The 15,627-nt window shown below is 40.3% G+C and overlaps 1 protein-coding gene across 3 annotated transcripts in view; it reads left to right on the top strand.

Moving 5' to 3' along the window:
• The window catches only part of thrab (thyroid hormone receptor alpha b), a 258,672-nt gene that overhangs the window by 58,914 nt on the left and 184,131 nt on the right, over window positions 1-15,627 (top strand). The window contains exon 1 of one of the 3 annotated variants that reach the window (XM_087844865.1): window positions 9,592-9,934. The exons of the other annotated variants lie outside the window; for them this stretch is intronic. The gene's annotated coding sequence lies outside the window, so the exon portion shown is untranslated. Of the gene's footprint in view, window positions 1-9,591; window positions 9,935-15,627 lie in introns of those variants that run through there. 3 annotated transcript variants of the gene reach the window in all.

Genomic DNA, 15,627 nt, shown 5'->3' with positions numbered 1-15,627 from the left:
GCGGGCACGCTCTGTTTTGCATAACTATTTTTAAATCCGGTAGCTCTGCAACCACGTGAGCTAGCGCACTAATTTTTTTTGCATATGAAACCGGAGGAGTTGTACTTACATCTTATGCCATCAGCTTGTCCTCGGTCACAGTTTCCTTCCACATATAACTTTGCAAAAACTGCATAAAAAGCACTTGCAGCAACAAAAACATAATATTCCAGAAACACGCTTTGCCGATCCGATCAGCTGTTTGTAACACTTCCTACATTGGATTAGACGTCAGCGCGAACTATCGCATGTTCGCCATGACCTGCCCGAAACCGGAAGTGACGTCATTTCGTGGAAATGTAGTTTTTTACCATCCAGGCCTCAATGAGCCTATACTGGTGTTTTTAAAAGTTATCTTTGACTTTATAACTTTCTGTGTCGTTTCTGGGATGCTTAGGACTCATATTGCACTGCTGGAAATAGTTTATTTTGATGCATATGCTGTTTTTTTGCAAATTTGCATTATAATATTTATTTTCGTTTTTCCTGCAGTATATAGAAATTGGTGTATTTCAAAAATAAAACTATGAAGACACTCAAAATAAATTTCCTGTGGTGGGAAACTATTTTGTGCAACTTTTTTGTATTTACAGTTTTGAGGGATAAGCCTCTTAAATTTCTCTAACTAGAAATATATGTTAAAAAAACAAAAACGATTTTCAATTTTTTTGTAGTTTATTGCACTTTTTTGCAATTTATGTAATTACTATGCACTTAATGCAGACATATTATTAAAATATAGGCTGTAATGGTTGTATTGATGTATAGCAACTTGAAACGCTCCCAAAAATGGCTCTACAGCATGTAAAAATATAATATAAGCTCTGGCGGACTTGGTTCTATGGTAGGTCTTAAAGGGTTAACATTTAAACCTATTTTCTGCACATTCCAGCACATAAAGTAAAATATTTTTGTGTGTTTACACTCACTCTTTCAAATAGATGCAAGTATAACACAGCAGAAAATAAATAAAGTCAAAGACTCGCGGTCCTGTTGCTCTATTTTCACCTGTAAAGCAGGAGTTGGGTAGGCGGAGGTTTACCCTGGTGCAGGTGTGCCGCAGCGGTCAGTGGAAGAATCCGCGAGTTTCTCTGAGTTTCCCATTACGTCATAGCTACTCGGTGCTTGCTTGGAAGTTTAGGGGTTTTTTTTCGCTGTAAAAAGAAGTTTTCTTCCCACGCACAACGGACACTAATGTTTTTGTCACTTTTTATGGAATCAAACCCTATAGTAAGGTCAGTACTTCCACGCTTTAAACGCTGCACGCTCATACTCTCTCTGCACTTGATATATGATCCATTGTTGATCTGCACACAGCTGTTGTCACGAACGTCGCACTCGCTTACGTCACTGTCATGAGACATTCTCGCAAAAAAATCACGGTTTTAGTAACGCAGCGTTCCTACGGGAAAGTAACGGTAATCTAATTACTATTTTTGCAATAGCAATCCCTTACTTTACTCGTTACTCGAAAAAAGTAATCAGATTACAGTAACGCGTTACTGCCCATCTCTGCCTAGAATCTTCAATCACTGCTTTTACTAAGGAGTGTGATGTAGTAATATTCATGCAGATGGCTATAATATGTATAAATGTTTTTGCTTTAGTTTTGCTGATTTGTTTTTTTCAGCTCCAGGGTCCTTGGATCTCTGCTTCTTTGTGGGGATTTCGTTTCTTTCCTTTTGGGATGTAAGCCCTCTTTATCTGTTTTTTCGTAGCTTTAATTGTTGGTTTACCTCATTTGTTTATGAAGGGAAGTCCCCAGTTTGTGGCTTGCACATACTCCTTCCACTTTTCTTGCATTATTTTTTTCTTTACAGCGAGAACATTGGTTTATTTTCTGTTTTCTGGAGGTTTTTGGTGCAGCACCTGCTTTACATCTGACTTCAGGCAGGAATGGCAAGCAACCAAAAAAAGTGTTTTTGGGGAATACACAAGTTTGGCTGACCGCTCTTGGCTGTTTTTCCTGGTTGTGGCTCTTGCACAGTGAAAGCATTGCAGTTAACATCATCACCTCACAGCAAGAATGCTCTGGCCTCAGATCTGTTGCTTCCATAGGTGTGAATGTGAATGGTTGTCAGTCCGGTGATTAACTGCATGTGGTGCAAAACACATATCAGCAGTTGATTCTGCACACGCCTCAGGTAGTTTTCTTCCCACAGCGATGGGAGTTGGTAATCTTGCTGCAGAGTTAAAGACGTAAAGCCTGTCAGCTCGCCTGCTCCCTCTTATCCCATTACTCCCTGCAGTATTTGAAACTGAGATGCACATTGGATGAAAAACGTCAGCATTAACCTGCTTTTCTGCCACTCTTCCACAGTGAGTCTGTGGTCTTTTGCCGAGCAGAGACGTGGTTGCAAATGTGACAAAGTTAAAAGTATCTTTACATGCATGTAGCATGTTTTGAATTAAAGCGCATTTAGTCAATTATTCTGCATTTTTACCTTAACTAATAAATTAATCGTAATGCTTAGGAGCACCACACAACAAAAATCGAATTCTTCAGTTGACTCTGTTTTAACATAAGTGTGAGACGCCATCATCTTTCCCCCACTTTGAATTCCCAACTCAAAATAATATGTGCTGATCTATGAATCCTCGCTGATTTCAGCTTCTATTTAACCTCCTTTACATAATCGATACTTTTAACCTCAGTAGTTTGTGTGATTTTGACAGACAGATTAAAGACAGCTTAAAATTTCAGACAACCTTGTGTCCCATATTGTTGCTTGCAAAACACACTCTTTACACCACATTTAGTCTGTTGGGATCTGGTCACCCTAAAGCCAAAATTATGCTCGCTTGCAGATGTGGACAAGGACAGCTGCAAACATCACAGTTGAGTAGTTATTCCTATTATCCTTCTTTTTTCTAGTCCACTTGGATTCCGCCTCAAGGACAAATGCATAGTTGCTGCGTTATAGTACACATTGCAAAAACTGAAGACCACCCATTTGCATTTGCTCTTTGATTATGAAATGTCAGGAATTCGCTGCACCCATAGTGTCACAGCTTCATTAATTTAACAAAAAAGTAAATAAAACACAACCTGTGTTAGTTACTGTGTAACAATAATGAAACAAAGACATGTTATTTGTGACTAATTACAGCCAGCAACCTCCTGCAACCACTCTCCAATCAGCAAATACACATTTTTCCCTAGTGACCGGTGGATACCAGAGGAACACTCACTGACAGCATGCAGCAACCAATCAGGGTGGACTAATTTTTCCCTCGGTCAGTGGCTGCCGGGGGTCCCCAATTGGTCTGTAGGCCTGTGTGACTCGAGCCTTAGAAATGGACATTTGAAGTAGATCACACACAAATTATACTAGATGAAAAAAGTTTCTTTTAAAATTATCTTATTTATAAATGTATTTATTTTTATTTGCTTTAATCATTTATTTATGAATAAAAGTATAAGTAACCACGGTTGCTTGATCTCACATATTCTTAAAAAAATAAGACGAATGTCTGAGAATGTATTACACTCAATTTAAATGCAAATAAACAAAAACATAATTTTACTATCACGTAAACTGTGTGGAAATAATAAAGGACTCTCTTCAATTGTTTCCCCAACACAAGAAGTGAAACGTTTTAAAACCCAGCAGTCGATTGTATTGTACTGGCACATAACCTTGAGCACAGCAGGGCCTGTATTAAGCAAAGAACAATATGTTAACTTCAGTCAACAGAGATTGCTATCTTTACGGGCTAGATTAGGTACTTGTGCAATTAAGGCAGAGTACAAGCTGCGCATGGAGCGATCCATTATTCAGAGCAGAGCATCTCTAGTATCGAGCTCTGACAGCCATTTGTTAGATTAACTCTCACTCCCGTGCACCGGACAATTCATGTTGAAAAATGTATACTTTAATTGGAAAGTGTTGCTCCTTTACCTAAACACACTAAGCTTGTTTAAAGAGTTTGTCAGAATGGTGGATGCTGCTGGGGTTCTGTATTCATATTCAAAAAGGATTTGACTGCTCATTTGCAGTTGCAGAGGATCACCTTGCAAATGTCACAGGTGCAGCTTTCCATTAAAGTGGGGTTTTGTTGTTATACCAACAAAGGGACACACAATCAGCGACAGGGTCAAAAATACAAGTGCAAAGGGAAAGAAGGAAATGAGGTTAAATCGAGGGCATGGGCATGACTAATGCTCACTCTAAACCACTTGTTTTTTATTCCTTTGTCCTCTCAAGTGTGAAATATTGTGGTCTGAATAAGGGATTCAAGATGCAGCTACCTTTCGTTCATTTGATTTCAGCGGTCTAGCCGGCATAAATATATTTATTGTATTTTGTGTGGAAATTGCATTTTATGCATCGACTTTCTGGTGCTCAAAAACAAAGATTACCAAAGAGAAGCACTCCCAGTTAGATTGCTTAATAATTGAAAAATCATTTATACAGCTGGTTCTGACATTTGGTATCAGAGTCATATTTATATTGTTCTTCTCATTTTGACCGATAAGCATTTTTTTTTTATAACAAGCTATTTAAATCCTACACATTGTACCAATAACAATATGTAAAAATTAATTTATAAGCAGGGCGGGCAATCAGTGCTTCCATAGGATTAACACTGGAAGAAAATGGGGGTTTAATTCAGTCTGTGACCTACGCAGACTGTTTTTATTGCTTTTTTAAATCTCCAAAATCTCTTCAGCGTTGTAGCGTCAAGTGCAGAGAGACAATAAAATAGTGGGTTTAGTGTTAAAGCTCTAAATGCCATTTTTGCCCTTACTGTATGGAAATACGCAAGGCTGCTTTGGCAACATTTAGAGATGGGCTTGAACTGAAAAAGCATAATTTTACTTATTATATGTACAGCCAGGCGGGATAATTAACAGCTCAAGCAGTAAAGCAAATCTTTATTTATATAACACATTTCATTGCATGGGGAATACAGTGTGTTTCACAGAGAGCCAACGATCATTATAATATGCATATGCATGGGCACAGGTTTCACTCGCACGCTGGTGGGAAAGAGGACATATTAAGCGTGCCGCCTGGGGGTTTCCAATTAGAATTTTTTTTAGTGTCAGAAAATTAATTTCCTCCGTGGATTGTGGTGAATTTTTAAGCATCAACATGTGTCCTTTCTGCATCAAATAAAGCTGGACTTTATTTCTGTAAAGAAAACATAAAAACCCTTTCTTTTCTAAATAAAAGGTTCTGTTTTGTTTGGTTTTTAATTTTACTGAGAGGGGGGAAAGCTTAGGGGGAAAACATATAATTTCCCACATATATGCATGCTGTATGGATTGCTAAATGCAAAATCACAGTGACAAATTGCACAAAACCCAAGTGAAGCACTGCAAGTTATTTGTCTTTTTAACCGCAATAAGTGTCTCAAATACAATCCTGAGCTTTCAATTTCTAGAAAGAAAAAAAATCAAAGACTCTTTGCAGACATATTTGACTGTGCCAGTGTTCGCATTTGGCATTTTTTTGGTTTCGTGGCTTCGGTAATGTTGATAAATGGTGAATCCAAATCCAAGTCTCGAATTTCCCAGATGCTCTCTATGCGTTTCTCCACAGTCTGTGGTGGGAATAGATTCATATAGAAAGGCTATTATCCATCCAGCTGTCCATCTTCGCCCTCATTCACGTATTCATCCATCCATTCTCCAGACCAGATGTCCTCATGGCATCTTCCCCCAGCTCCTTTACAGCCAAATCTCTGCATAGAGCAAGTAATGCACTCCTAGTGGATTCTGTAGTGGTTTTATGCCAGTGCAGGAAGAAGGGCTGACATTTGCAAAGCATGTAGCCAAAGGTTAAGTTTAGGTAGTGCGGTGTGTAATTAAAGTGCTTGATTGGACACTTGGGGGCTTTAATATTCATCCTTGAAATTGATCTTGTTGTAAAGTAGTTGCTCATGAATAAACCCAGCACTGCATTTGTGTGTCAGTAGGTGGTTGTACTACTGGATGGATTGGCAAAAACTAAAACTGCTCTAAAGTTCACAGTTGATGCATTTCTCCACCATGCTGATCCTCCAGCTTCATTTCCACCAGCAGGTTGATTTTTGATCCAGAGTGAATGAGTCCTGCATCAACTGGCTGGAGCGCCGTGCAATTTGGCATCACAGCAGCCGCTGAAACTGATGACATCTGAACTAAAAACTCCAGATGCAGGCCTGTAAATCACGCGCCTATTCCACACCCTCTTTAAAGCAGAACAGAGAGGAATACATCATCATTATTATTAACTGGTGTTTTTCTGTGAGCAGCCGGTGGTTATTTGGTTGTTGGCGCTTTATTTTACAGAACGGGCTCTTCCTGAAAATAGAAGCGGAAATGAAACAAAGCAGCAAATGACACCAGCGCGACGCCAAACAGAAAGTCTCATATCAGGGTTCACATTTTAAAGCCCTGTGTGGGAATGCAAACACAAGAATCGTTCATGTGTGTGCTGCAGTGGCATTTGCACTTGAAATAAACCTTTATTCTTTACACATTTCCACTCCTGCAAAGCCATCAAATGTAAATGCCACACATTCTGGGTGTTCAATGTCAACAGAGTGTGTCGCTCTCGGAGCTGGCGACTGCCTGCATATTTGCGAGCAAGATTAGCTGGACAGAAATATCCGTATGGCTTTCAGGGGCTGTACATTCACCGAACACAGGATGTCTTTCAAGACTGGAGAGAGGAAGGAGGAAGCTTTTGAATCCCTGAAGCTTCACTTCATAAGATCTTCCGGCGCCATGTTCTTTTTAAGAAAAAAAAGTTGGACTTTATTCTAAAAAAGATGTGATGGTATTATTTATATATATAAAGCTTTTGCACTTTACCATCTGATGATAGAATCCTTGATGCCTTCGGGATCTCAGCGGGACGGCTTATTTGAAACAATTGTGGTAATTTTGCTGCAAGAAAGAAGATTATGTTTTTCCAGCTGTTATTTTGATCAAAATAAGTGGAGTCGATTATCTCTCAAGAGTAAATGTAATATTATATTTGATGATAACAAAGAATATTATCCGCTCTGTATCCACAGTTGATGTTAGCTATTAGATAAGTGGAATGACGCACAAGAAAGCGAGAATGAGATTGTAGTGAGAAGAAAACATGTTTTATTAAATATGATGCCTAATCTAGGGGTGACAAACATATGGCTCGCTGACCAGAAATGGCACGGCAAGGGGTGCAGTCTTGCTGGTTGCCTTTCTAACATCCAGTGAGTTAAAAATAAGGAATATATAAGATGCACCATATATTAGAGCCAAATGTTAAAAAAACAACAACATTTAGAGCCTGCTCTTTGTCTGATGTAGGTTTCTATCTGCTCCGCAGTGCTGCGTCTCCTTTGTTATATTTTTAACTTCCAGCGGGGCAAAGGTCTGAACTGCATGCAGGTCGCTTCAGCATCCCGACTCCTCTGCTATGAAGCCATGCTGCTCTAATAGCCACAGTAAGCTGTTTAGCATCATCATCATCATCATCCTGCTGAAATATATAAGCTTCTGTGAACAGGACATCATCTGGATGGAAGCATGTGTTCTTCTAAAACCTGTATATACCTTTATAGCACTGATGGTCCCTTTCCATATGTGAAAGCTGATAATTCCAGCGTCAAATCACAACAGTCGCCTCAAGGCACTTTTTTTTGCAAGGTAGACCCTACAAGGGTAGACCAAGGCGATCGTGGCTCAAGAGTTGGGTGTTCCTCTTGTAATCGGAAGGTTGCCGGTTCGAGCCCCGGCTCGGACAGTCTCGGTTGTTGTGTCCTTGGGCAAGACACTTCACCTACCGCCTACTGGTGTTGGCCAAAAGGGACGACGGCGCGATGTGGCAGCCTCGCTTCTGTCAGTGTGCCCCAGGGCAGCTGTGGCTACAACTGTAGCTGCCTCCACCAGTGTGTGAATGTGTGGATGACTGGGTGTGTAAAGCGCTTTGGGGGACTAGTAAAAGCGCTATGCAAATACAGGCCATTTACCATTTACAATAATACAACAGAGAACAACCCCCTATGAGCAAGCACTTTGGCGACAGTGGGAAGGAAAAACTCCCTTTTAACAGGAAGAAACCTCCGGCAGAACCAGGCTCAGGGAGGGGCGGCCTTCTGCTGTGATTGGTTGGGGTGAGAGAAGGAAGACAGGACAAAAGACATGCTGTGGAAGAGAGACAGAGATTAATAACAAGTATGACTGAATGCAGAGAGGTCAAAATGAGCTTTGATACTGAGAAGACGGCGGCGTTTTAGAATTATGTTGACATATGGCTTCTTCTTTGCATGATGGAGCTTTAACCTGAATTTGTTAATGGCACGGTGAACTTTCACACACAATGACTTCTGAAGTGTTCCTGAGCCCATACTGTGATTTCCATGACAGAATCACGCCCGTCTTTAATGCAGTGCCGCCTGGAATCATTTCATGGTGTTACGTACTGTAGATGATGAGACATTCTAAGTCTTTGCAATTTTACATTAAAGAAAATTATTCTGAGTTTGTTGTAATGCGCATTTTGGCATATTGATGAACTAATTCCTAGCTTCACTCATGAAAAACTACCCCTACTTAAGATGCACATTTTATGCTCACCTAAATAGTTGCAAAATGTTTCTCCATCATTTTTTAGGACCATTTTTCGAGACCCTTTTTGCCCCCGTCCTTAATTTCCACATTTTTGCTGGTGCTATCAAATTAAAAATAAGACAATATTTTCTTAGAATTGTAGATAATTTTATTTTATTTATAAAAAGATTTTATTGGAGTAGGTTTGGACATACATGTTTAAAAGATATGATAATTGATTAGGCTAACAGATGAATCAATAAAATCGAGTGCTTTATTGAATAAAAATATTTCATTGTCCACCTTTCTTTAAAAATCAATTGTAAAGGGATATTAATCAAACAAGACAATAAACTCGGAAGGACTATTAATTATTTTGGTGATTATTTCTAATCACTTCATGTGTAAAATGTCTGAAAAGCATGGGCATACTCCCATATAGTCAGTTTACGTTTGATTTTTTTAAGAATAATTATTGAATAATAATTAAAAAAATTGCTCAATTTTCTTCAATAGACCGAATCAATTATATTAAAAAATGCACGTCCAAACCGATTCCAATCAAAATATAGCTATTTGTGGAATCCTATTAATAAAATGTATCTGTATATATCTATATTAGTTATTTTATTATTAATATATATATTTCCCCGGCTCTTACATTGTTTCCTATTACAGTGTTTCACGCCTCTGTTACGTCCATTCATGACATCTGAATGTTCGTTAAGGTGAATGACTCCCAGATTCCCAGGGGGAGGGAGGGAAGGATGGGGAGGAAACGGGGATGGAGGGGGCCTCCGAGGGGGTGATGATGAAGTCAATAAATAAGGACAAGTGAGGCGAGTCAAAGAAGAGGATTGCGCCGCATTTCACGCGACACGAACGTCCCGACGTGTGTCCGTGAGTACAGTGCGTGCTTTACAGTGGAATTCCTGTAGAGAGCAGTAGATAGTTTTAATAAGTGCTCACACCGCCGAGCGCTCCCCTTACTGTACCGGGCATAAGCGGAGGGAGGAGCGAGCGTGTAGTATTTCTTTTTCGCTTCTTTCCCCCGATGTCGTTGCAGCCCATCCAAACGCTACTGGAAGGCAAGAAAAAGAGGAAACAAACGTCTTCAATCCGCGCTGAAGCTTTGCAGGAAGGAGCACTGAGGGTTGTTGTCCGAGCGGGGAGATAATTTGACGGTACGAGGAGCAGCAGCTTGGCCGAGGAATGGGCTCGGAGTGAGGGGACGGGGGAGCCATCCAGCGCTTCTCTACTGCTACACTTGTGCATGAACCCGGGGACTTTCTCACGCTTTATTTCCGCCTCGTATCCCAGCGGGAAGTTGTGTCCAAACCGCGTGGGGAGTAACTGAAGGTGAAGGTGAGTGTCGCGATCATGCCGAAACACGACGTTCACAGCGTGGTGGGCAGGCAGTTGTTTGGCGGCGCTAGCCTCAGTAGCCCGGGCTGGTTTGACAGATCGGATCAGCAGCGAAGGGTAACGCACGGAGTGGAGTCCAGCAGGGGCTGGGTAATCCTGCTCGTCACTCCGGCACCACCGTATCACTCCGGCTAGCAGTTGTCAGCATACCCAAAGTGATCGTCAGGGTACTGATAGAGCCTTTTTTTTTGTTTGCTTTTGTTGCGGACTGTGTGCAGCTTGGCATTTACGCCTGCTGCACACTGACGCGCACGGTCAAATCACGCATGCACACGTGCACACACGCATAGGGGCTGATAGCCTAACTGATAAAGATCAGCAGCTATGACAGGCGACACCTACAGTCCTCCTAAAGGGAACCTCAAGCGGCGGTTACCTGACCCTAATTTGGTTTCCAACTTTCTCTTCCCTCGGATGTTGCAGAAGTTGCAGTGCTGTCTGTAATCTTGTATCAGTAAGAGCACTGCAGATCAATACTTATTACTATGACTTAAGGCTCTAATAAATTAACTTTAAGTCAGGGGCGTTTCCAGGATTTTCTTTTCTTTTTTTTTTTACAATGGGGTGGTGAAGGGGAGGTCCACAGGAAGTCAGAATATTTGATCAGAAATAGGGGAAAAAACTGTTTATTGTATGATAAGGCTCCCGTGCAGCCCTGTGCACTAATGCAAGCAATATTAAATCAAAAGTAGTGTTGCACAAGAGTTTCAGCATCATTTTGTAGAGGGTGGGATTTCGACTCTTGAAGTAAAAGCTATGGCCATAATTTAGTAATAGTACTAATTTAGTAATAGTACTATCAACACAAGTGTCTACAGTGAAAATAGTTATTATACAGATTGCACTTATTGAGTCATTAATGTGTGATTCACTGCAGTCGTGCTGAGGCATATGATTCCACTTTCAATTCTGCTTTATCAATATCAATCTGCAAAAATAGCAATTGACTGTGCAAAGCTATAATATATGTGGTGGTTGAGCAAATCTACTGACTGTATGCAACTGCTGGTTATATCCATGCTCTCATTCATTGGTGGGAGGCCAGTAATATGTCACTGATGGGGGTTGTGTCACTCTGTTTCCCTCTCATGGACACCACAGCCCTGCTCAGGTGATGCAGAAGTAAGGTTTTAAAGCACTGGAAATGATCTTGCATTGCAAACAGTCCTATAGATCAAAACGAGTATGCACTTTTAAGTTTGCAAGATCCTACGTGTGCATGTATTTTGTGCATTCGTGTAAATGTAGCTGGTTACATAATAGTCCCTGTAATCCTTACAGGCTAGCATTTAGGACCTTTTCTCTTCCCGCTTCTGTCTATGCACGATTAACGCCCAGCACAGCTCTGATGATCGCTGTCGGATCTGATCACTTTATATTGCACATATCAGAGCATTGTTCCAGTTGATCAGCACATTAAAGCAATTGCAGCTGTTAAATGCGCTGCTATGCTGTGCATCCACTAATACAGCTTGTTTTAGATAAACAGCTGCAGAATAGAGTACAGTTCAATACAGCAGGGTGGTTAAAGCCAGCTTTGGCATGAATGCCAAACCAAATGCAAAGTGTTGCCAACTGAACTGCTTAATGATGCCAAGAAACACCTTAATAATGCTTGTTAATATGCAACAGCTTCGACTGACAGACGACAAGCAACGCTGACACCTTCATCGTCCCCACGGGGCCATGTGAGAATCCCTGCTGAAAACAACCACTGTGCACAATTGCAGATCGTTAGTAAATGCAACTGGGATTGTTCGCTGTGCGCACTCGCAGCTGTTTGCGTGCAAAAGCAGTCATCACCGCATTACAGCACTATAATAATGAAATCACTTGATGTAACCACTCTGCTTAACGCCTTTCCTGGGTCTGGATTCTCAGCGGCTTGTGCTGTGCAGATAGAAGGTGACAGTCTAAAAGCTGTAGGCTCTTGCAGTTGAATCCATCAAGCTTGCAACAGAAACAGTTTCTCTGGCTCAGTGCAGCATGTATCCGATAGCAGAGTATAAGGATTTTAAACATGCTAACCAGCTGCAAGTCTTAACGTGGAGAGTTTTTACATTTGGAAGCGCTTCAGAGATCGAGAGCAATTTGCACATCAAAAGGACCTGAAACCTAAAAGTGTATTAGTCATATTTTTGGACGAGGCTCTAAATAACCGTCCAGTCTTGGGGTTTAATACAAAAGCAGTCTAAAAGTGTTACTTTATGTCAGATGAGGTGATATGACCCCGGATGGCTGCGATTCATTAATCATTAGCTATCAGTTTAAATCTCAGGGTTCTGTCCCTGGGTTGATTATTAGCCTTGGACAAATCCACCATTGGAGTGTAGCCTCTTTAGAGGTCCATTTAGAGGCTGTGACTGTAAATGGACTGAAAATGAGGTGTGAGACAAATTTAAGTGATGTTTTTTTACACTCACACTTTTATTGGTGTAAATGTATTTATTTTTTCTATGCAAAGAAGAAAAGCAAATAAGAAATCCTGGCTCTGCTTGTTGACTGAGTGTGTGATGTAACAGGGTTGCCTGAAAGATCACAAGGATGGTGGATGCTCTCTTCTCTTCTCTTCTCTTCTCTGGGGCTCCTTAAGGGGGCCAAGGGTGACCTTCAGTCTCTCCCGGCAGCAAGCACCCCAGCGGGCCTCTCTTTTTCAGACGCTCTTTCTTTTCGTCTTTCTTCCTGGCCTCCTTGCTCTTTTTCCTTCTCCTTATTCCTCCCCCCCATCATCTACTCCCATCCCCTCCCTTTTCCCCATGGTGGGGCAGCAGAGCTGAATGCTAAGAAACGTAGAGAGTTCACTTATATAACCTCGACTGTGCAGCTGATGTCCTGGTCTGTATCTGCTGTATAATGATGTCAGAGCTGTCTAGAGAGGCAGAGGGCATGCTGGGTAGGCCAATATGTCAAGAGCTATTCCTGAACCTAGTATGGTGAATGGGTTCATTCCAAGTTTTCCTTCCTTTTTAGCCTCCTAGAGCGCATTTGGACCTAAATTCCAGGTACTGACTATAGAATTGACATTCTTGGTAAAGGATCATAGATTTTATTGAATCATGGATTTTATTAGCACAGGTTGACACAGTACTCATGCACTCTTTCCCCCATAAATGTACATTCTTGATTACCATAGGACATGTCAGTTATTCACTGGTCTTCACTGTCTCTTTGACTTTAGTTGCCCAACATCTGTGAGTTGACCTGCAGAGTTTTTGCCTTCCACTAATTAAACCACGAATCTAAATCGTGAATAGAGTTCATAGATGCTTTGAGCTTTATTCTGATGGATTTAGCAGTAAAACATCCTTATTCCTGTACAAGTGCTCATGATGTTTGATTCAGTTTGTATTTATTCAAGCGAAGAATTTGGCCTCTTTATGCACAAAGAGAGTGCTCAGATGACTAACCAAACATCCAGCATCTTTGACTGAGTGTGCCTATACACGATTATGCATACTAACTAATGAGTCCAAGCATGCAAGAAAACAAGAAATGATATTAACCTGCATATTTAGATGGACTTTAGGGCTATTGGAGAGTTTGCCAGCCCTGTATAATGCTTACAAATGTACAGGTTTAACGGTAGCTTGGAATAACATACAGAAAACTAGGGATTTGCTCTTTCTTTGTGACAGTGCTGCAAAGCATTTTTCAAATCACAGTTAGGTAGCTGATTAATTCTATTATGGCACCAAAATACAGAATTATGCTTATTTCTGTCACTTATAATTAATTAGATTAATTAGATACCTAAACAAAACCTGTGCATTTACAATAAATGCTGTGAATCTGTTACCCTTTTACAAGCACTATCTCCCATTTATTCTGTATAAAGGCAGTCTCGGCACCCCAAAAAGTAGCGTCATTGTTAAAACCTTTGTTTTTTGCTAAAGCTGAATGGACATATTTATTTATCAGATTGTTAGAAATACAGTAAATTCACTTATTTACTGAACACACCCAGACTCGCTGCCTTTAATATAAGCGAACCAATTGTTCTTACATTCGTAGTCACTCCCAAAGGCTGTTGGCTCCTAAGCCCTCGTATGAGTGTAGATTTGGTCTCAGTGTGGTTAGGGACACAGAAACCACAGTTTCCCTCCCTTTTACTGACTCAACATGTGACACAATTTTGATACACAGAACTATCAGTGTAGGATTGGTGTCCTCCTCAGTTACACTGTGTGCACATCTAGCTGACAGCCAGAGATGGGCAGTAACGTAATCCGATTACTTTTTTCAAGTAACGAGTAAAGTAAGGGATTACTATTGCAAAAACGGTAATTAGGATACCGTTACTTTTCTGTAGGAACGCTGCGTTACTGCGTTACTAAAACCGTGATTTTTTTTTTTTTTGCGAGAATGTCTCATGACAGTGACGTAAGCGAGTGCGACGTTCCTGACAACAGCTGTGTGCAGATCAACAATGGATCATATATCGAGTGCGGGAGAGAGTATGAGCGTGCAGCGTTTAAAGCGTGGAAGTACTGACCTTACTTTGAGTTTGATTCCATAAAAAGTGACAAAAACATTAGTGTCCGCTGTGCGTGGGAAGAAAACTTCTTTTTACAGCGAAAAAAACCCCTAAACTTCCAAACAAGCACCGAGTAGCTACCACGTAATGGGAAATTCACAGAGAAACTCGCGGATTCTTCAACTGACCGCTGCGGCACACCTGCACCAGGGTAAACCTCCGCCTACCCCACTCCTGCTTTACAGGTGAAAATAGAGCAACAGGACCGCTAGTCTTTGACTTTATTTATTTTCTGCTGTGTTTTACTTGCATCTATTTGAAAGACTGAGTGTAAACACACAAAAAATATATATATTTTATGTGCTGGAATGTGCAGAAAATAGGTTTAAATATTAAACAAATTTCTTCCAGTCAGAGAATGGTGCATATAATTAAATTTTTACTTGATGCATAAAGTTAAAATATTAAAACAAAAAAAACAAGTTTTAAAAAGAGACTTTTTCATTTGATTACATTTTGTATGCAGAAAAAGTAGAATTGGGCTGAAAGATCTATCTTTTTATCACCTATTCAGGTTGTAAATCGTGTTTTTAAAGTAACTAAGTAACTAAGTAATTAATTACTTTTGAAAATAAGTAATCAGTAATGTAACGGGATTACTTTTTTGGGGAAGTAATCAGTAATTAGTTACTGATTACTTTTTTCAAGTAACTTGACCAACACTGCTGACAGCCCAACACATTAGTGAGAAATGGCAACGCTAATCCTACTGTTAGTGATAGGTGAAAGTTATGCACCAAATACAAAAATGCATATGACGTTAGTATCAAATATGAAATTGCCAGAACAGTGGTAGGCGCATATCTTCAACATCCTTAGTATTAATTACACGCATTTCCTTATAGTTTGGTAATTTCATTAGACTTAAACCCCCAAATAACAAAATGTGTTGAAAAATCTAATAATCCACTGTGAAGAAGAGTAACACACAGAGTTTGTGTTCCAGAAATCAGTAAAGAACTGGATATTTTAATTACTGAATAATTTATTATTTTTAAATTGCTTGAATAACGCCAGACAAACCACTTTAGTTCAGTTTACCAGTTCCTAGGCCCCAATATCTTCGTGTCATGTGTTTAAGTTCTTGCTGTACAACGCA

This window comes from Neolamprologus brichardi, chromosome 8 (assembly GCF_056152115.1).
Source record: "Neolamprologus brichardi isolate AB-2024 chromosome 8, ASM5615211v1, whole genome shotgun sequence".
In the NCBI taxonomy this organism is placed as follows: domain Eukaryota; kingdom Metazoa; phylum Chordata; class Actinopteri; order Cichliformes; family Cichlidae; genus Neolamprologus; species Neolamprologus brichardi.
This window is presented reverse-complemented; position numbering and strand designations above follow the sequence as displayed.